The sequence below is a fragment of the Hippocampus zosterae genome, chromosome 21 (assembly GCF_025434085.1).
Source record: "Hippocampus zosterae strain Florida chromosome 21, ASM2543408v3, whole genome shotgun sequence".
In the NCBI taxonomy this organism is placed as follows: Eukaryota; Metazoa; Chordata; class Actinopteri; order Syngnathiformes; family Syngnathidae; genus Hippocampus; species Hippocampus zosterae.
The window spans coordinates 5,064,412-5,087,588 of NC_067471.1; the positions used below are offsets into that span (position 1 = coordinate 5,064,412).

Sequence of the window (23,177 nt, forward strand, 5' to 3'; positions counted from 1 at the left end):
GTATTATTTCTGCTGTTATCGGGGCGAATGAATGCGTGCACCTGTGAGGAGACTCTCGGCGCAGTCAAACTCCCCCTTCATTTGCGAGTTCCTTTGATTCCTTAAGACGCCTCGCGAGCTTCGTTTTTACAGCGCCGGTGGGGGGTGGATTGAGGGTGGGGGGACAGCCCGCAAGACCGCATCTTATTTTCATTTCCTTTTCGCCGAAAAAAAACCTGATGTGTTTCGGCGAGAGTGCAGGGAAGGGCAAACACAAACAAAATATGAATATGTTTCAACGCCAAGGTTCCGAAGGCCTTGGTAAACGCTCTGACAGGTGGGAAGAAATGGCGATAATGAGAACGGAACTCCTTTCCAAGAAAGCGGCATTGTTTTAATTGTTCAGACCGAAGAACTGTCTGTTTTTCCCACCAGCCAATGGAATAAAACAAAACAAAAAAAAAATCTTGGCGTTTTCTCGGCAATGTGTTCGCGCAATTATATACAAACCCTGTAATTATGCATATCTTTTGGAAACACGTTAAAGCTGTATGGAAATGAGACAAGGCCGCTTAAACAGCAACAGCACCGCCGCCACCTCGGCGCTGCATTGTTTGATAGTTCAGGCGGTTTTTTTGCAACTGTGTCATTTGGTTCTCTTGGGCGGTGCCCAAAACAATGGTCGCTAAGCAAAAGTTAGACTTTTGCCAACATCTGGCAAAAGAACCCGCTGGATGAAACGCAATTGATGAGGCGTAAGTGTGCCATGAATTGAAAAAAAAAACCAACAACAAAAAAGCAAAACATCATTTTTTAGCTAACCTGATCCAAATTGCAACTGTTTGTTGGACTTTTTGCTAACGCCTCCAGGAATGACGGCAAACGCGTAAGTCACGACTGAAAAGCTCATGGGCAACTGATGCTCTCACACACTCCTGAAGAATTTAAATGCTTTCAAATCGGGGACATTTCTGTAGTGGGTGTGAGCAAATAACTTCTTTTCAGCAAAGTGTGAGAGTGTTTCTGTGGTGCGGGTGAGCGAAGGATTTTTCAGTTGTGTGTGAGAGTGATGGCTTCACCTAGGCAACAGCAATTAAAATGAGCGTGCAATGGAGTCTAGCAGGAGCATAACTCTCACAATTTATTGATAGGCTCTCATTCGACAACTGTAATGCTCTCACACACCATTAATGCTGTTACATACACACTAACCTTCACTAACGTATGTGAGCATATCATTTTCAGAGAGTGAGAGTCTTCCATCAGTGTGTGAGAGAGTGCTTCTGTTATGTGAGAGAGTTTCTGTTGAATGAGAGTGTTTAAGTTTATGACAGGATTTCAATTCTACTACAGCATCATGTGTGAGAGTATTTCAACAGTAAATGGGAAAAGATTTCACGAGCAAGTGTGGGATTCTTTCACTAGGTGTGTGAGAGCATTTCATGAGTGTGTGAGTTTCAGTTGATGGGCGCATTTTAGGCGATGAGACCATTTCAGTTCTGTCGATTGTGTCGTTTCAGTGACTATTGTAGCGCGAGGGACGTTACATTGCATGAGTGTTTCTGTTGAGTGAGACAGTTTCAGGTTGCATGAGAGCAATATAAAATGTGAGAGCATATCATTAGATAGCGTTAGTTGCGTGTGAGCATTCAACAGCGAAGGCAGCGAGCTTTCTTGACTCTGCTACATGAGAGGCAGTTTCAGTTGTATGAGAGCATTTTGGTCGTATGAGAGCGTTTTGGTTGAATGTGTGAGAGGTCAAGCTGAATTACGGACTTCCTTTTTGGATGCATTTTGATTGCTGTTGCCTGTGCGAAACAATTGAGGGAGTCCAACCGGGCTGGCGTAGCTGCTTGCTCATGGGCAGGAACCAACTATCAACTCCCTAGCATTTGTCTCGGGACTCTGTACAAATGCATCACACACACACACACAATTCTGCAACCCCCCCCTGCCCACCATCCAATCTGCTCTCTCTTTCTCCTTTGCTCGTCTCCGCACGTGTGAGAAGGTCCCACCCTTAATTAAGTCTGCTGGGGTTTCAAGTGTTGAATCTTGTTTAAAGCCCATCTCAGCACATTTTAAAGGACCGCGCCAGTGTGTATGCTAATCAGGACATGCGCAGCGGTCGGCTGAAGCGATCCGGATTCCAGACTTGATTCCATCAGTTTGTTAGTTTGTGTTTTTTTTTTTTTTAAACCGCCCTCCACATCCAACAGTCGGAAAAGTGCCCTCGGTGTACAGTATGTTTTCTTTTGTACCGACCGGAGACTCGGGAATGCTCACAATTACCACGAGTTAATCTTATCACAACAGCAAAAAAATTCAATTACGTTTATCAAGGTTATTTCATAGGCTGAGCGGAGCCCCTTTTTCTGCCGGCCATTGTGCCGCCTTTTGCATGCGGCTCTCGTCGCTAATAATCGAGCGCCGCGGAACGCCGCGTCCTGAGCCGTGACAATGCAGCGAGTAACAGCTCTATGAGAAACCAATAATGGATGGGGGGGCATTACTGCGGTTCACCTTGGGCTGAGCACCTGTTAGCCAACATCTCGCCGTTCCGTGCTTACTCGGTGATTTAAAACGGATGTTTTTTCGGGATTGGTAACAGGTTAGCGGCAGGTATGCAAGCCGGGAGTCTGATGAAGGCTATTAAAACGCTTCCAAAATGGCGAGATTCAAATCAAAAAAGTGACGCCCCCCCGCCCCCCACATTCCTTTTTTTCCTGCTTGACTTATCTGCATTCGTTCCCCCAGACCCTCATCGCAGAGGATTCTGGGTAGCTTCACCCCACCCCGCTTCCTTGCCCAACACACCAATTACCACCGAATGGATTTTTTTGAGGGGGGGAGTGAAGCAGAATAATTGCGCAATTATCCAGGTGAAATGGGAAGTCTAATGTGTTAAAGTAGAATTTTAAAGCAACTACCAGGTGGTGAAAAGGGGAACGATTTGACCTCTATCTAAGTCATACAACACCGCCAAGATAAATAAACAGATACAAGAATAATATGAATAGCTTTTGCCTGCCCAATGAACCTCGAACAGGGTAACCCGCAAGCTTTGGGTCAATGAGAAAGCTGATTGAAATCATAACCGCTTCTAATTACGTCTCGAAGAAATGATCCAAACTGATTATCCTCTGGTATGGGATTTGTTCAGACGGATTTTTCCTCCCCGATTTACTCGGAAGCTACCAGACTGAAGATTTTTATTTTTGGACAGAGCTCGATCGGCACTCGTTGGTCGGGAGCCGGCTTGGGTCCATTATCCTGCTGGGCAGTCTGGTTTCTTTTCCTGACTGGTTTCAAAACCATAAATGTTTCTGCTGGGTGAGATGTTAGCCATCAGGAGGATGCTCGGACGCTAAATGTTTAAATCGCAAGACTTATTTGTCCACTCTTACATTTGGATTAAACCGTAACTAACTTGCCTTGCCTCATCTGTTGACATTAGGATTTTGGCCTCTTTTGCTGCCGCTTCTCCCTAAGGGGGAGATACAAATGTAGTTACGCGGAAGTTTTGGTTTTTTTTCGCATCGACCGACTGGTACAAGATCTGAATAGGCTAACATCCCAAGATACATTCACCTTTTATATAATTGAATCGACTCTCAAACAGTTTAACCTGACATTGTACAGCATCATCGCCCGTGATAAATGTTGCTCAACTCAGGTTACCTCTGTCGAACTGTTTTAATGTTGACCTAAGATTAATTTTCTCTTGCAAGGCCTCACAACCTGGCATCTGGATTTTGGCCTGTTTGATTGCCGCTTCCCCACCAGTTGTCAATGAGCCACAGTGAGACGTTGACTGGAAAGGAATCTGCATCGAACAACCAGTCCAAGTACTGAAGAGAACTGCTGTGCAGAATTCTGAATGGACCATCCGAGACAGGTCCTATGGAGAACCACTTGACGGGGGTCGTCTGGATGGAGGGTCTAGAGCAAATAATCTTGAACAGCATCCATGTTTTTGGTGTCACCTGGAGGGAGAACCGACGCTCCCCACCGAGAGATCGGGCAATTTACACCGGATGTTACGATAAGAAGCCAATTAGCCACAAAAGAAATAGCAGTTTTGTCACACACGTGATGGCCAATAATACTTCACGGCCATACGCAAACGGAACTTGGAACTGAGGGGTTGCAAATGCGCCATTGCAGACAACATTTCTCACTGTAGTCATTATTGATATGAAAAATGAGGGAAGGAAATCAGGGGAAAGCCATGAAGGCATTCCCACCCACCCACCCCCCCAGAAAAAAAAACTCATTGCATTGACCCTAATCCAAATCCACTCAGAAACCAAGCAATTTCGCACTGCCATTCTCCAGACCCCGCTAACTTGTGAAACACGGGGGAAGGTGAGAACTGAGGGGACGATTGAGGGTGGAGGGTGGTGGGGGGAGGCAGGAGGGGGGGGGGCACAAAATGAAAATTCAAGGGAAGGAAACATGAGATATGTTGTCTGCTTTCAGCAGTTGTTAGAAAATAAATTGCTTTTGAAACTCGAAATGTTTACCTCAATTGAGAAGCGTTTTATGCCCTTGACAGGAAATTATTTCACAGCTTCCCTGGCGGTTGCTCTTTCCAATGGTAATGTTTCCTTAACCCCCAACAAATAACTTGGCCTTCACATTTTGCTCGAGTATAAATAGCCCGCCGCGTTCATGTTTGGAGGTCTCTCTCAATGGGTTCCTCCAAAATAATTTCTCTCCTCATTTCGAGCGACGGGAGGAGCCAAACGGAGAGCAAAATGGTACCTTGGTGCGCCGATATTCAGTGTGAAATTAGAGGGAGGGAAGGAGGCAATCAGATATGGAATGGAGACAAAAATCACAGTCACAACAAATAGAAAAGCAAGAGGCGGTGAATGTCATGTCGGTTTATGTCTTCGCGGAACAGGAGTAAGAAGGTGAAATGTTTTGGTCAAGTAAAGATTTTGCAGAAACTAATATTTGGACGGACACTGAGACTTGAGCTGCAGTTGACAACTAACTCGTTTATTATCTGCCATTTCCGGTAAAGAAAAAGAATGGAGCCATTAAGAAGTGACACTACAGTGTCCGAAACGCTATCATGAAGCGACAAGGTAAGCAGAGCTGCATTGAGTCCGTGTGAAATCGCAGCAGCTTGATCAGCAAATCGCTTTCATGATTTACCATCTTTGGCAATTTCGCGAGTATTTTGAAAATTGCAAACAACCGCGTGACAAGAGTTTTACAATGACAAAAATGGCAAAATTGTCCAACTTTCGACATTTAGTCCCCACCTTTGATTTTGTTGATAAAGGCGCCGAGTGTTCCGAGTGACACTCCAGTCAACACGCAAACCGGCAAAACAAACCCATCATGGAGGCTCTCAGAGCACCGAGCGTCAAGATTACCGACCTCTCTCGGCCCGCCCCACCGATGCCCCCCCACCCCCGTCCCCGGTTGAGAGGGAACAACAATAAACACAACTATGAGGTGAAATAGAGATGTCAGGGCCAATTAGTTTGAATGTTTTCATTGCGGCACTCGCCTCCAACAAAGAGGCTCCTGTAGCTAAATGCCAACCGCGGAAACCAGAGTCCCTCGCATTGTTTGGAGTGAGGCCCGTTGATCTACAGTGTGCTCCAACCAGTCTCCGAGCTACAAGTGGGCTTTAATTGTGGGCCAACAATGTTTGGTGTCAAACTTTTGCGCCGTTCACTTGCAATGTAAAAATCTAACAAACTGTGTATTGACCATGTTTTTGTCCTCTTGGTCCCTTTCTGTCATTACATGTCAGGGGTGTCAAACTCATTTTAGTCACGGGCCAATTTGGTCTTATATCTTCCCTCAGAGGGCCGTTATGACAGTGAAACCACAAAATTATTACTTGTACACAACAAATTACTAGATTATTAGTTTTGAAAACAATTAAGTCAATTCTAACAGTTTGTTCAATTATTGTTCAAGTGAGTGTAAACAGGATCACAAAACATTGCAATACACATGACAATTTGACATTTCGGTACAGATATTAGCAAGTTGACACACATGATTTGGTTTCGCGGGCCACATAAAATCACCTGGCGGGCCAGATTTGGCCCCCGGGCCTTGAGTTTGACACCTGTGTTATATGTTGTACCGTTGCGCCGATGTGCATTGGTCAACGTAGAAGTCATGATCACGCAATCGTCCGGGGGGTGGGGGGGCTGAGATTTCCGGGGCCGCCAAACGTCTCCAAAAAACCCGATTCAAAATGATTTTCTTTCATTAAAATCAATTCTTCTTCCCATGCATTGGACTATTCGATCGGTACCGAAAAGTTGCATACGCACTGCTGTACTTCAGTTTTTTTTGTTTTTTTTTTGTTTGGACTCTCAACCAAGAATTGATTGCTGGACCCTCGATTCCCAAAGTCAAGAGCTAAGATTACTCATCGAAGGCAAGGACTATGGGATTAGTGCCGCTCAGTCCGAAGTGGTTTGTCATTGATGATGTCTTTGAAACACGCTTCTTGTGAAGAACCGCGGCATGCCACATAATGAGGGCCATACATTCCGATTAGAACTTCACCAGAAACTTTTGTCAGGCACATTACAACCCAGGAAAAGCGGCAATAATTATGATTGAATCGTGATGACTACTGTCATAAAGCTATGGTTGTCTGATCAAGTTAGTTCACCACGACTAACGGCGGCAACGATGCTGGGGAACTGGCGGTGACTAATTAGCACACCCATAATGTCTCCCCCCCCCACACCGTCCCCTAAATATCTCCCTGGAGGCTGTTTTGAATCATTATGCAAATGATGTTGTCAAATGTCAATTATCCTGAGCGGAAATCCCGTGATTTATTATTTTGAAGAGTTTTTTGCAGTCAGAAAGTTTCCTTGCCAAGTCGTTAAGACTATGTGGGAGACAAAGGGGTGGCTGAGGGGGAACTGAAGAGCAGACTTACATTTAATGTGTGTGTGTGTGTGTGGGGTGGGGGGTGTCACATGCAATGCAAAATGTAACTTTTATTTCTGACTATGTGATGATCAGTTAAGTCAACCTATAAAAGACACTTCTCTATATGTCAGAAACAAATTAAATGTGAGGTTTTAGCATTTACCGGGTTTGATGCGTTACCGTATTTTCCATACCTAATAGCATTGAATGTTCTCAAAAGACGAAAGTGTGCCTTATAATCCGATGCACCTTATATACGGATCAATATTCTAATTTCTTGGATGTAGTAGTTTCAATGTGTTACATCTGCGCTATATAAATACATCTGTATTGTATTCCCTTTAGCGGAGCTCCATCTAGTGGATGCATAATGCAACCTCAGCCACTATTGTAGCTTCTAGTTCATGCACCTTATAATGTGGTACATATAAACAGTTGAAAAAAAAAGGCCATTCATGATACTCCGAAGCGCCTGATAGCATGGAAAATACTGTAATTTGACGACATAAGGTTTGTAAGGTCTGATCCTAAACCTAATGGTCATCATGGTCCCCCCTAAAAAAATAATTGTATACTATTGACTGAGGAATCGTGTCCCTGATGGCCTTGGAGTCAACTTGGTGGGCCTCGACCGGATAACACCTCTCACGTTTGCTCAAGAGTCGGTCCAAAGGTTAAAAGCATTTCAGTGTCAAGCATGTAGTTGACTTTCATGACTAGTTGTTCCCGGTAAATGCGTGTACAGTGAGTGGTATGAGGGTTGGTCACAACATTAGGTACACTACACTTACAGTAATGCCAAAAAATAATAATAATAATAAAAAAGGCTACTTTTTGAAACCTAATTATCTTGTTCCAGAAAGGTGCCTTATCTTCTGGAGTGGATTTTCTGTTGATGGCCTTTTGAAGGTGGTGATAGTTTTGGGCACCGCTCAGGAGAGTGTATGCTCTCCGATTGGTCCGATTGGTCAACAGTACGGATGCGAGGGGACTCGAGGGACCCCGTCGAATCAGAACAGAGACTGCTGTGTTCTCAGTGAAAGGCGATCCTTCAATGTTTAATCAAAGGCCATTTCTGGCGCTTTGTTCGATTTCACTCCGCTTTTTTTTACGCACTCATGTCCTTCAAAAGGATCAGAACAGTGGGGTAATAAGAGCCGTTGCCAAGTTTGATCATGAGTGCTTAAATGAGTCTGGCGCATTAAATGTACCCCTGGATAATGAATAAAGCATTCATCTTACGGTCCTGGTGTGATCTCTAATTAGGTCATGTGAGAGGAAATTCCACCGCTACTCCATCTGAGGGCATGCAAGCGCCTCAAAGTTCGCAGCGCGTGTTCATCAAGTTGAAATATTACCACAAACTTGTGTTTGCTTTGGGAATTGTCACCACGGTCGAATGACAATGGATTTTTATTTCAATGAACCTTTTTGTTAAGCTTTTTCGGAGTCGGCTATTGCTCACACTAATGTCCCCAGTTGGTTCAAAATGCTGTTGCTTGTCTCTTAACTGGAACACGGAAGAGGGAGCCTCGCTGTTATTCTGGACTCCCTGTGTGAGTTAATTTTACGATTCCGCAATCTGTTTCAAATCTCTACATTGTATCATCTTGCATTTGCTCACTGAGCTACTCCATCTCTCCAGGTCCACTGGCGCATACGGTAAGCTGAGCAGCTGTTATGGGGGACCAAAGTCAAAGCGGACTTTTCTTTTTAACAAGCTCCTTCACCAACTATTTTTAAAACTAAATCTTTATTCCATGGCGTTCCACACAGCACGAGATTAGAGCCCTTACTGTTGTATTTGTTTTCAAATTACACGTTCAATTGCCTTGTGTTCTTTACGAATATGTATACACTTTATTTATTATAAGTTATATATTGTACATTGAGGAAAATAAGTGTTATTCTTTTTCCCTGGAAATTTGATTATTTGGCCTGAAGGGACACCAAATAGCACCCCCACCAATAAAGGTATTTAAAATGTCATTCTGTCGTGATTGCTTAGTTGTCATTCACTCCTCTCATCAGTTCAGCAGAGTCTGCATTCAGTTGAGTGTTCGACTCTTTTTCCGCGATAATTACTTCCCTTTCACTCTTAAAACCTGAATTTGACGAAGTGGAAGGAAGAAGAACATATTGAATTTTGCTTTTGATCCGCTGCCATCTACTTAACCTTAATTCCCCTGGAAATATTTCATGAACCTTCATGAAAAAAAAAGCTGGCATAATTAAAGTTCGAAATGTTTTTTGGCAGACGGAGAAGCTCAGTGCGATTCCTTCCAATTTCTCGCATTTGGCAGTAGCAGAGTCAGACTTGCCATAGGTGTCGACTTAGCCTCTAAATCTCACTAGCTCTGTGTTTGAACCCATCAGCTTCTCCATCTCATGAGCTGCGTGCTTGGACTGATTTCTTTTTTTAAAAAAAAATTTAAAAATTAAACAGACTAGATCTTCTCACTTCTCAGTATGATCGGATAGAAACAGCCAAAAAACTATTATGATAATGGGGTGACGCGTTATCGGATTGAACCCAAACAACTGCGGTCAAAGCTCTCATTGGGTAAGGCACAAAACATCCCCGAATGACGGAAGGTTCAAAACATTTGTCTTTCAAAGGGCGGGGGGGTTGATAGTACTTGGTGTAAAAAAGCTTGAGAACTACTAAACGCGACAATGAAGACTAAATAAAGCACTTTTGGGGAACCTGACTGAGTTCTGCCCATCTCCTTTTAATTCTCCATCAGTGTTGGGAAGATCACTCGTCCCGCCCCCCACCCCCCGGCCCCCAAAATTAAACATCATTCACTTGTAACGCATTCAACAGATTCCAATTAGTCGCAAAAGTGGTTCTTCATGATTGTGTTTTTCCCACCAACCCCTTTTCCCTTTCAAACACTTTAAAAGAAAGCGTTCAAGGGGAACCCCCCCCCCCCACCCTCTCCATCCTTCCACATTAGCGGTTGTGTGTGTGTGTCGTTTCAAGGGGAGCTCTATCAAGTGGTATAAATCTTTAATTTTGGAGATCAGTATTAATGGCCGAAACAGCCTCAGATCTGGGTTCCGCTCGCCGCTTTCATCCTCCCGGCTGGAGGAATTCCGGGGGAGGCAGAGAAAAGTGTTGGGGGGGGGGGGGGGGGCTCGGAGATCGTTTGCTCCCATAAGTACACAAAATTAGCTTCTTATCGGCTGATCTCTGTACATGATCCTTTGGAAATCTGCTGCACGTCCAAGGCTGGAAAGTTGCGTCCCTGCTGGTTCGTATGTGTGTGTGTGTGTGTGTGTAAGAAGCTTTAATTAAATCACTTTTCAAAGACAATAAGGCCAGAGTGTCTGCATCTTCCCCCATCACCGTTTCAACCTTTTTTTTTTTTAACGTCGCTGGTCGGTGCTGTGAAGGAAATGAAATTTTCCCTCCCGCACTCTCGCGTTGCCCGTCACAATATTTTATCACAATTGACTGAGGTAAAATAAAATGGAAAGTGGCTTTCAGTTTGACATGCGTTTGTTGCTTTCGCCACGAGAGAGCGGATTTCTTTTCAGCTGCGTTTGTTTGTTACCAAGTTGCTGGTTCACGGAGAAAAGATTTTAGCATTTGATTCTGCGGATCAAAGGATTTCCGATGAAATGATTGAGTCCCATGCATTGAATTCAAGTGTTTTTTTTTCCAGTTTCCAGGTCTTCTCAAAACATATCTTACTTGTTTGTTTTGTACCGTTAATAACTATATTCGTCTGGTTTATAGTGAGAGCAATTCCACTGCCAATCACTAGATGGCGGCACACTATTTTAAGATGATGTGAATTTGAAAGATGAACAAAAACCGGTAGTTTTCCAACAGGCTCGTTTTTGTTTAATGCACTTCGATGTCATCCTTTGCAATCCTGCTTTTTACGCCTACAAAAAGTGACGGCTGTAGATTCATTTTATCATGTACATCTGTGGGCATGATTGTTGATATGGATTGGGAGATAAAGTCTAATGCATTTGTTTACAGAGGGATCGGAAGACTGTTGGTACAATATTTTGGTGTTCATTTCTTTTGCTCTCTCTTAAGGACCTTGAAAAAAAATTCTGAAGCTGTAAATGCAATAAAAAGCCAAAAATAGTCGACCTTGTCTCGAGTCTACCCGTATTTCTATGTCGCTGATTTCACATCTTGCGACGGTGGTCTGAAACGTAACCTCCGCGATGGAAGGGGGGTTGCTGTACGTCTAAATTCAAAGTCAAGGGACCACTGTGGTTCTCTACCGAGTGATGCAATCAAGCAGTCGGCACGCCGTGTTACTTCCCAATTTGGGCTAGCCCCAGTCCTTCTTCGGGCTGTTTCCTAATGTTGCCATTCGCCTCGCCGTATTTCTCCGCTCTAATGAGTCGGGGCTGCCGAATTAGGCCGGGCGCCGCCTGTTAATGGGGCCCGCGAAAGCCGGAGAGTGACTGAACCTCTCGTTAGCCGAGCCGGCTGTTATTGATTGCGGCGGGCCACTGGGGGCTTCCTACCTGTGGTTGACTTTGTACTTTCCGCAGGAGTTGTAAGGGTCTGCCGAACAACAGGGACCACGCACATCTCAAACAAGGCCTATGAAAAGCCTATCAATTAGGCTTTGAAGGTCAAGCAAACTCTCCCCCCGCGTCTTGCTGAGACTTGAGCTTGCGGTATATCTCCTCGTCTCTCGCTCTCCAAAATACATCTGAAGACTCCATTCAATTAAATATCTCTCGGCTCCAGCTGCTCCCTAAGTGAAAGGTCAACTAAGTCCAGGAGGCTAAAAGAGAAAGGCACGGCTTCTTCGCTACAAACAACAAAGGCTCCCCTGAGCAGGCGATCTCGTTGTTAATGATACCCACTGGTCAATCCCTAACTAGCGGTGACAGTTAGCCCCCACAAGCACCACTGCAAACCAGAGCCGATCGATCAGTTGAGGGGGGGAAAAAAAACACCCATAATGATAACCCGCAGACATAATGTCAAGTCCTTCCTTGCACTGTCCCAATTGGTTGACATTCAGGTAGATAGCCGAGCAGACATCAAAAGCTAAAAGGTGCAGCAGCAGAGCTGTCTTGCTCTCCTGTGCCCACCGAGGTGGGTTAACCCTCTCGCATGAACTCTAATTATCCACACTGTGGCCTCGGGGAATTCCCCGAGGGACGGCCAAGCGGGAGCGACGACTCCCATGCTGGCTTGCTAACGGTCACACACACTCAATAACCATCAACACAAACAGTGCCTAATTGAGTCAAATTGGGACTCATTACCTCGGCTTGAGTGCAGTCATGTTTAAAGTGTGGGCGAGTGTGTAATGTGTGCAAAAAAAAAAAAAGGATTTGATGATAGTTTGGTTTGCAAAGCGCCTACAGAGTTGTGATTGATACTTGGGCAATGATTTCAAGCCTAGTGAGCACAAATGATTTTTTTCTTGTTGATTTTACTGTTTTGTTTTCTGTATTTGAATATTCTCATGAATACGGCGGTACCTCAACTGGGATGAGACCTCACAGGTTTTCCAAGATACGAGCATCCATTTGGCCAATATGTTGTCTTGAGTTAAGAGCAAACATCAGATTTCAAAGTGCTCGCTACGATAGCGGTGAACTTAGCAGTGAACAAATATTTTTCAAAAATTTTTATTAAGCTGTGTAAATGCCACTGCCAAGCGGCACTAACTGTCAAACTAAGGATGCAACAAAAAATAAGAATAAATACATACATACGGGCAACCATTCAACTGCCACATTAAATTTGTCTGTTAAGTTTGCTAGCATCATGCTAATACAGAATGTAAACTGCCCTCAACAAAAATAGCATAAATTAGAAACATATAAACAATTTAGTAACATGTAATCAAATATTCTTTTGAGGAAAAAAAAGGACTAATATGCCCACAGCTCAGTTAAAAACAAACAATCAAAAAAAAAATCTGTAGGATGCTATTTTTCTGATTAACATAACAAATTATGGCTTTTCTAGGCTTTTCATAAGGAAAAGACGATTAGAGATACAGACATACATTCAAAGCCCCACTGCACGATATGATGAAAGAAAAATGATACTGTATTTCAAATAAAAAATATATTTCAACGAGGCCCCTCAACAATACAGTAGTCATAAAATTATCTTTTTAAAAGATAGTTCAGTATTCTCAAAAGTCTCAGGTGGATGACTTTGACTTTTAGTTTTGAAGACGTCTGCACCTGATCCATTTTTCGTTATTGAACCCCTTTTTTTGGATTAAAAACCGGACAGACGGCCTGACTCCAGCGCTTGGGAAGAAGTGCTGGCTCGGCTGCCCCGGACACCCGTCGATAGGCGCTGGAGTGGCAGCCAACGGTGGCGGTAAGACAGGATGGCTGTCGCTGGCCCACCGATTAGAGCTGCAGACTGCATGGGGGGGTATCCAGAGGGAGATACTAAGAGATGTCAGGATCCCTTACACAACTCTCTGCATCCCCATTGACCCTCCTTCTATTGCCTAAATGAACAGACTAAAGGTGATCATATTCCCCATGCTATCAATACGAGCTGCTCTACGGCCGTACTTTGATGGCGTTGTGACCTTCTTCTTTATTCTGTCCTCCAAAGAATTTTTCTTTTTTTTCTTTTTTTAATGGGTGAAGCCCGAGTTTAATTCAATTCATTGTATTTTTCCATCACAACATTATAATATATGCGGAGCAGGTTTCCAACGCCGCTTTTCAAGCTTTATAATTACTGTTTATGCTAATGTTTTTGTGTTTTGGTTGTTAGCTCAGCGTTTGCGTTTTGTATTTCTATTAGCAAATACTATCTATTAGCATCTCTATTAGCTCTATTAGCAAGAGTAGTTGTCGTCACGGAGTGAAGAGTGAGTCACGTTCGAGTAGCATATCGTTTATGCTAATTTCTGATAGCTAGTCTATCGTCGTTTGCATTACATGTTAGCGTTAAGCTAGTAGACTTTCACTTTCAGTTGACATGGTCACTGTGGGTCTGGAACGTACCTCCGTCAAAAAAAAAAAATGAAATCGGGTGTGATCAAAGCTATAGCATGAGAGTGTCAACGTCAATTCCTTCGGAAAGATCGATTTCAGGATCACGCCGAACTCCACGTCCAAGACAATAAATGCCTCGGAGGGCTTTGATTTCTCATTATATTCATGTCTCCACATGTTCTCGATGTATAGCTCCGGATAATGATGACGTATTGACCACATCCTCTTATGGGAATGCTTAAAATGACAGAGGGTCTGCTCATATATTGCAATATCTTGGAAAGAGAGTCTAATTTCAGTGAACATAAAATCCATAACTGGATTTGGATTTCTGGAGCGCTGAGAAAACTGAGTATGTTGCCGCATGGGCGATCTCATGTGGCACTTATATACTTTTGATGTAGATTTGTTGTGGACAGACTCGTGAGAGTTTGGAACAAAAAATATGTATATATTTGTGTCGTCAATTTAGTCCAAATCCAAAAGTTCGACCTTGGTTTCATCGTAAAATCTCGTGTTGAGAAAATGCGTTCCGATCTGATCACGTCAAGGTTAGGTTTGCCAGCCTTGCCTTGGGCCACCTTGAACGCGCCAGTCGAAAAACAATGCCGGAGCCGGCGCAAAAAGTTTGTTGCGCGGCAGCTGCCGGCAAACGAGACTTTCTTTACGGACGGTGCGCCCGGCGAGGCTGTTTTTGCAAACACCCCAACGTTTCGTTTCCGAGACGTGCGAGAAGGTCAGGCAACTATTGTTGCTAATTAACCCCCCTGTGTCAACGCCATAAAACATTGCGAACAAAGCCTCACCTCGGAGCGACACTGACTCTTAAACTTGTACTCATGACCCGCAGCCAACGATCAACATGGCGCATTCGCACACGAGCGCATCCGCGCCAACACACGTGCACTTTAACAAGTCAACGGGAAAAGGTCAGATGTGGCACTTCGCGAAAACCTTTGGTGGTGTTTTCGCTTCGCCACTGGGGGAGCGGTGCATTGAGGGATTGTCAGAACCAACAACGGCACCCTGCCAACAAAGAGGCGCACAACCTTTAGTGTCCTGGCCGGCAGCAACCGGCACTCTGACCTTAACATTGATTTTAAAGGCCATGTGTACTATTTACACTTTACATTTACTCTTCAGTTTGCCGTCTGTTCAGTGGGAAATGTGACCGGCATAATTCTACGGCAACACCCAAATATCCGGGTGGAAATCCGTCCTTATAAACACAGCGTGGCATAATTGCTCATCGATTATTGCTCAATAATCTGGATGAATTTGCGATCCGAATTTGCGATCCGATTGGCGGATATGTCGAAACGAAAATCCTGACCGTGCGGGGTATTTTTTCGCGACCGGTTCGATTTCATTTCCGGGTCGCAACTCACCAAATTTTCCGAGATCCCGGATACAAGCGGCCGAAATGAGTTTTCTCCGCAGGGTGTCCGGGCTCTCCCTTAGAGATAAGGTGAGAAGCTCGGTCATCCGGGAGGGGCTCAGAGTCGAGCCGCTTCTCCTCCACATCGAGAGGAGCCAGATGAGGTGGCTTGGGCATCTGATTCGGATGCCTCCTGAGGACCTCCCTGGTGAGGTGTTCCGGGCATGTCCCACCGGGAGGAGACCCCGAGGAAGACCCAGGACACGCTGGAGAGACTATGTCACCCAGCTGGCCTGGGAAGGTCTCGGGATCCCCCGGGGAGAGCTGGAAGAAGTAGCTAGGCAGAGGGAAGTCTGGGCTTCCCTGCTAAAGCTGTTGCCCCCGCGACCCGGCCCCGGATAAGCGGTAGATGATGGATGGATGGAACTCACCAGATTTCACACCCACCCAAAATTTCTTATCAATCCGTGAAACTTGGATCAGGGTACAAATTTATTTCTTTCCTCCAATGCGCGCAACTAACCCGACGTTTATTTACACGCCGTTCGTTTAGTTAATTTGTATCTGGCGTGTTGACATTTGAAAATCTCTGCGCCGCGCTATTTCTGGTGCGGCGGCTCAAATTCCACAAAATCCTTCTAATCTACATTTACTGATTGTTCGGTGTTTACAGTTATAATGTATGCCGCTTATTTGCATATAAAGCGCACGTAACCGAAAAGCAAACCGTTAACATACAAAGACAACAAATAGTTTATGCTAATGATTGGGGCTTCATTTGGTGCCAGTCGAACTCAGAATTAGATCAAAGCAGCATCTATGCTATTTGAATAACGGCAAGTCAGCTCATTTCCCAAAGATACCGAAATATAGCTGATTATATGCCACATTATACCACGGTAACTTGTCAAAGTTTTGGCATAAACTCTGGCAAATAGTTCAACTAAAAGCAAGACAGATATTATTTTGGAATCATGTAATCCACTCTATGTATTGAACATCAAAGTTAAATACAAATGAACTTGTGTTCGACTAAGGTAGCCCTGACATGGAGCAGAAAGTGTAGCAAGCTATCGCGGTTCAAGCTAGCCGCTAAAATAACTGAATTGAGTTTTCTCTCAAAATGAAACAGTGCTTTCGGCATTTTGTTTGTTTTATGTAGTACAATACATTTGTTCAATACACTTCCACTGTATTTAACTTGAAAATGGACATCAGGTTCATCTTTTAGAACGATTCGTTGTTAGCCGGCTTTAGCCCCCGTGAATCAATGGACGGCAGTTGTAAATAGTGACAGAGTGTCACTTCTGCGTTAAAGTCAAGTCATGTTCTCTATAATATCAGTTACAGGAAAAAGGGGAAATTTGGGTGTGGGGAGGTTGGAGGGGGGGCACACTAACTGGCCATTACGTGAGTTTTATTGAAAGGCCAATATCAACGCGGTGATAAATGTCTCCCGACAACATTTTAGGTGGCCCGGCAGGCGGGCTCATTTGGATGTGGAGCTGCATACAAAGTTCAATCCCATCTGTCTCCGGCACAGTCAATACTGCCGCAGCAAACACTCATGCATGACATTTGCAGTCGGCTCTGAGACACAAATCATCCTGTGGGGAGTCTTATAATTAGGAGTGTTTTGCATGATTTAGTCAATCAACAGTAGAAAGAGGGAAAAAAAGAAAAAATAGAGGACGGGAGGAGCGAATATCCACAAGGTATTAATTACTGGTGTGCATGAGTTTGTGTATCCAAAATCCACTCGAGTGGGACACATTTACACGACACAATTGAGCCACTGCCATCGGCGAGGCATTCCTGGGGCTCTTTTTGTTTTTTGGTTTTGTTGTTGTTGTTGTTTTTTTTACCAGCAGCCCTCCAGCCAGGACATGTCGCTTTTATACGAAGTGGACGTGTTGGAATATAAGCAGGAAGGAGCGGTGCACAAACAGAGATCGGAATCAAAAGGCCTGTCAGTATCCGCCGAGATGGGTGTGCACACCTTAATCGAGACAAGCTTGTTTAATTTATTTAAAGCCTATTTATTATTGATCAAATACAATAATTCACAAACATTTTCCTTTCTCATTTGATCTCGGTGAAGGTACATTTCATGCCAACTTCAAACGCAGGGCTAAATTATGGCCCGGGGGCCATTTTGTGACCATTTATTTGCGGCCTGCCAAAAAAGTTTCACGGTTTAAACATCCCTTGTTCTATGATGTCTTGAGATACGATTTTAATTCTTATTCTGATAACACGCTTAACTCAAAGTATTTGTTTCACAAATCATCTTTCCCCATTGAAATGAATGAAAATGCCATTAATGTGTTGCAACCTCCCTACCAAACAAAGATTTTTTTTCTTATGAGAAATTAGCATTCCATTACTTACTATAATAAATATAGCAAGATTTCTTATAAATAAAATTTATTATTATTATTATTATAATAGAATGAAGTTCGTACATCGCGATGACTTGTTTCCTGATGCTTTCTGACAGCTTAGCCACCATGGGGCAGTATAACATAGTCAGGGAGACACCAACAAAGAAGACTAATCCAACACATTAGGGGTGCGATTTAAAAAACAAAAAAAAGATTAATCTGGCAATTATTTTGCCAATTATTTTTATAATTAATTAATTAAAATAATTCATCCATTTACAAAAATATTTAAATAAATACATTAATTAATAAATTGATTAAATTTTTAAAATCGACTTAAAAAATCGATTTAAAATCTGCAAATAATAATTGTGATCCAAGTTGCTGGTTTTGTCCGTAACCTGTCAGAAAATCGGCCAAAATGATTTTCAAAATAAAAGCAAATTTATGTAGGGTGACAGAAATTGGAGATTACTTCCAAATTGAGAAGCTGAAATTGCTTGACTGATTGTTTTAGCTTTGAATTTTTAAGGCAGCTTTTTTTGGAGCGCTTTAATTTTGAATGTATTCAAGTGGGGGGGTAAAAAAGTCAAAGTGGTCCTTGCATCATTCCCTCTAATGTGCGATGTTCATTTTACTTATCCCTCAGGGACTCCATTATTCTTCCCCCAAGGTGACATCGAGGACTTTCAACCAGTGTGGCTTGGCTAATGTAATTAGCCGTTAAAGTGCGACGTCCTAAAGGTGACACGCTACGACAAACTTCATCATACGCCAGCCTTAAGGCCTCCCTCGCCCCCCGCAATCAAACGCCGAGTCTGCCGACGTCAAATTACACCGATTACAAGTGTCATCGCGGTCGGTCCGGCCGGCTGTCAATCAGCCGGCGGATGCTTTCAAAGTGTGTCATCAGGTGGTCCGAGCCGGGCTTAAGTTGTGAGAGGGCGAATGAAGTGAAGCAGAGACGCTTTAATTAAAACTGTGACATTGTATCATAAAAACCAGAAACCTAATCGTGATGGAATAAGTATAATGTAATTATCAAGCCGGTTATAAATAGCTTTAATTTCATGCTTTGTGGAAATGAAATGGAAATGGCATGGAGGGGAGGTGGCCATATGCGAATGCCTGTGTGTGTGGGGGGGGGGGGGGGGGGTGAGAGAGAGAGAGAGAGAGAGAGGAGGTAGTTTACCGAGCTTGTCGCCACCCTTCTGCCAAGTGCCAAGAGACAGGAGCCAAATCCAATTTCTCCTCTCCAGGTCACACGTCTGTCCACTCAGCCATTCTTCAAACTTCTCTCTATTTGTCACCCTGCTCATTATCATCCACCCTGCTACATTATCTGATGTGACTCCGAAAAAAAAAAAAGTTGGAGGTTGTAAGGAGACACCTGACAGCTGCCCCATTTAAAAAAGTAATAAAATAAAGTCCTGAGAGTTTGTCATCTTCCACTTTCTAGAAGCCCGATGATCCGAATGAAATCTAATCTACGCACTCCAACCGCGGCTAACTTGCGATCAGTTAAATACCCGAAGTTTTACCGCGGATGACATAGAGTTGAAACAACTCCCAATGGAAAAATGGCAGCCCCTGGTGTTCTTATTGGGAAATGTAATTTTAAAAGTATGCGGTACTCAAATTTTTGAACCACAAACAGGTCCAAATTAAGATTTATAACAATAATCATCACAATAACAACAACAAAAACAAGCAGAAATGAAGGCAGGCAAGTGTATATTCATTCATTGAACTCCATATTGAACAGTATTCCCGCGACAGACTCTCCACGCTTTGCTTTTTAGCCACTGGCGCATGTGAAATTATAAATATAGGTAAGTATTATTGTTCAACACAACATACATCTGCAGTACTGTTTTTCTTTCCAGCGTATTTTTGACTCGTGGAATGCCAGGATTGAAAATAAAAAAAGAGATGTTTTACATTGTTAGCATGAAGCTAAACGGGATTTCCGAAGGCAAAGCCATGCGGTTGCTATTCATGCACAACTTGTCATTTCTTTTGTTATATGTTTAGTTTGACAGCAAACTTCAACTGTGTGTGTGCGTGTGTGTGTGTGTGTGTGTGTGTGTGTTTAAAGCATTTCGAAATAGCACAATATTTTCTTTCTTGGTTAAATCACTAAAACTACCGGTATATATATGTTGAATCCACATGTTCTCGTATCAGGCTGCAAGAAACGACCCCCCCTCCCAAAAAAATGCAGAGACCGAGACGAATGTTTTTCAAACAGCATTACTGATTAGCTAGTTGGCGGGTGCGAGGAAAGAATTTATGAGGAGGGTTCACAGGTGCGAGGGGTGAAAACCCAGCCGCCTGAGAGCCTAATGATCCAAGGGGGCCCTTGAAGTAATCCGTGGGGAGCCCCAATAAATGCAGGACCACACCGAGAGAAAACATGGCGGTGGCGCTGAGCAGCAAAGATGTTCTTATTCCTTCCCCGCGCCCCCATCCCCAAAACAATAAAAGGCGCTTGATGAGGTTTGCTCACTGCAAATGAAAGCAATAATTATTACGCGCCGGCAAACAAATGCATTCGCAGTTTTAAATGAGGTTTGATTGAATCTTTCTCACTTTCCCGCGGTGGCTGTGATTACTGCATCGTTTTGATTAGCGCAATGATTACGGCGGGTTTCAGTTGTCATCCTTCAAGTGGAAACGCGTCGCTAAATGTCTCCGTGGTGCTGGCGCTGCATCAAAACGATGTCTGTGACGATACCAAAAAGCTTCAAGAATGTGCCAGTGTACAATTAGGGAGCGGAATCCTCAGTCAGAGCAAAAATGATTTTTTTTTCTTTTTTTTCTATGCCAGCTTTTAAGGCCACTTTATTTTGAAAGCCAAATTGCTTCAAATGAAGGTGATGGAATCAGTTATGGTGCTTAATAGAAACACTTGAAAAGACGTTTAAAAAAAAAAATATATATACTGTATATATATATATATATATTTTTTTTTAAGGCTTGGGCGTGATAAAAGACTTTTTTTTCAAACGTTTAAAGGTCAACCATAATTACAGGTACAGTCAAGGATATTGAAAAAATGAATACACGAGCGCGGATCCCCCGCCATTTGAAATGGGCATTTGGTGTTAATGTTTATTTGAAGCTAAATTACAGTTCAATGTCTCAAAAAAAAAAAAAGCAAAATTGTTAGTTCAAGCAACCTTTTCTGGGAAAATTAAACAATATAATGGCGCCTTGAGATACAAGTGAGTGAAATTTCAAAATAAACAAAGCAGCTTGAGCAAAGCACCAGTTCGATTAGCTTAATGCTAATAAACAATGGGAATTGTTACAAACCAGCTAGGAAAAAGTTGGCTTTTATGCAATGGATATTTAAACACAAATGGTGAAGCAACACATGTAGAAAGAGAATATTGTCCAAACACCCCCCACGCCCAAACTTTGTTTTTGAGTGACACATATTTGAAGTATTTCTGCATAATTTTGAACTGGTTCTGCTATTTTATATTTTTGACATTTAATAGATTTTTATTGAGTATACAAAATGTACTTTGATCGTCACTAAAAACTAGCATTTGTGCTTTGATGTCACTTTCTTTTTGAATTTGCTTACCGCAAAAGGTGCCAAAATTTCATAATATTTGCCTCATTTTCATATCAAACATGATTTGCCTTTCGAAGGCTATTTGCGATGATTGCCATTTTTGAGGATAAAGCATCAAAAATGAGGTATGACACATTTTGTGTGTTGCCCAATCGAAATTACCATTGCAAGATAACAACACTCAGAGGCAAATATTCTTTATCCTCTCTAAGGAACACCTAATATCACAGCACCCTATAGCGGGCTAGTCAATTAAATGCTAACATAAATAGCATGACAAATAATAAATAGCGTGAAAATTATGTTTTTCCAACAAACAATGTTGATGATTGCCTACTTAAAAGGAGGAACACTACAAACCGCAAAGCACATGCAAGCACTCAGAAGGACAGACAGAATGAGCATTTTCACTCACGGATGCAGTACTTCATAACGAAACCCGCTTCTCAATTACTGATCCTTGCATGTGGCGCATGCAGTGGACACATCGCCAGCACAACTTGACTGAGCAATCAAATGAGTGCTGCTAATCAGATGATCTGCTTACCTTTGGATTTTGGCATCACGATTCAGGTTTCTTTCCAGTCCTGATCTTTGGTGAGCCGAACGAGCAAGTCATGGTCGGAGATTCTTACAGGGCTTCGCGTCATTTTCAGGGTTTGAACCTGAAAAAAAAACCCAGTGCATTCAATTAACTTTATAGTATTTGTAATATTAACCAGATGGTTCACATTTGACTTTGGAGGTTCCGCTGTCATTTCCAAACCAATTTTGGAAAAGAGTTTTCGTTGTTATCACGTCGTATGAATTTCCCCTGGAGTGACATTCTGATAGGAGCAGAACAGATGGGAAATCCAGGATTGTCCTGGCAAAAATTCATCATGAAAAATGCACCCGACACCTGTGTAATTTGCCCAATCATCTTTTCCTAATAAGCTCCCTCCATTAATTATGCACGACTTCCACAATGCAATCAAGATAAAAGTAAATCTGATGACTTAATACCCTTCAAAATAATTATCCCTCTTTTCCTCAAGTCATTCAACAGCCCACAACCATCTCAGGGACATCTTTTACTCTCCTATCTTCCCCCTTCCATCTCCGGCGGGAATTTAATTGGTTTAAAGAGTGGTAAATGTGGCCTATTGCAGATTTTGCCTTGAAAAAAAAAAAAAAAACTCCAGACATTTTAATGGCTCGACTGTCCGCCGCAGCATTCATCGGCAATGTTGCCGTGGCGACGGAGCAAGCGGCCAAAACGAGGGGGTAAGCGACCGCGTGAATGGAGCACTTAGCGACACTCGAGGCCCTTTGCAGGAACGGCCCTCATCCATGCATCCAATGGTCACGACAGCCCCCTCCCTCCACAATCCCCTCCGTCTGGCCTCTCGGTTGGTGATGCGTTCAAGGACACCGGTGGGGGATTGGATCAAAGCAGCACTTACACACATGTGAGGATGGAGGAGTCTATCTCTATCGGCGGAAATTTTTTCAGCTTCATCAAATATGAGAACCACCTTCATTAAAGTCAATATACAACTGCAAATTTTAATCCTGTGACGGTTTTAGGTGTATTTTTGACACCAATAATCATAAATGTCTTTTTTTCTTCTAGCACATCAGGTTTATGAGCTATTTTCACTTTTCCTTGATGAGTTTGACTTTTAACAGCTTGCACGTGACAGTTTTGGTGTCGTAATTTAAAGCGATGATGTTTCAGGAAAAAAAAATCCACCAAATTGGGGCGGTTTATTTTAAAACCCTCAAAAAAAAATGTGATCCGACTTGGAAAGGAAAGCCCTTATTTGGAACCCTACTTTGAAACCGTAACTCTCTTTTGCTCAATATGTCATTGAGAATGAAGAGTGATTTTTTTTGTGGGAACTTTATTTGACAAAATGTTGGTGATTTTTGTTGAATCAGAATATGTGGCATACAAAATGAATGACCTTCA

General features: G+C 43.0%; 1 long non-coding RNA gene across 1 annotated transcript in view; it reads right to left on the reverse strand.

Annotated features, from left to right (window-relative positions):
* LOC127594239 (uncharacterized) overlaps positions 1–15,663 on the reverse strand; it is a 179,711-nt gene extending 164,048 nt beyond the window's left edge. Inside the window, exon 1 of the long non-coding RNA XR_007960643.1 lies at positions 15,642–15,663. This is a non-coding gene — a long non-coding RNA (uncharacterized LOC127594239). The remainder of the gene's footprint in view (positions 1–15,641) is intronic.
* Positions 15,664–23,177: the final 7,514 nt, after the last annotated feature.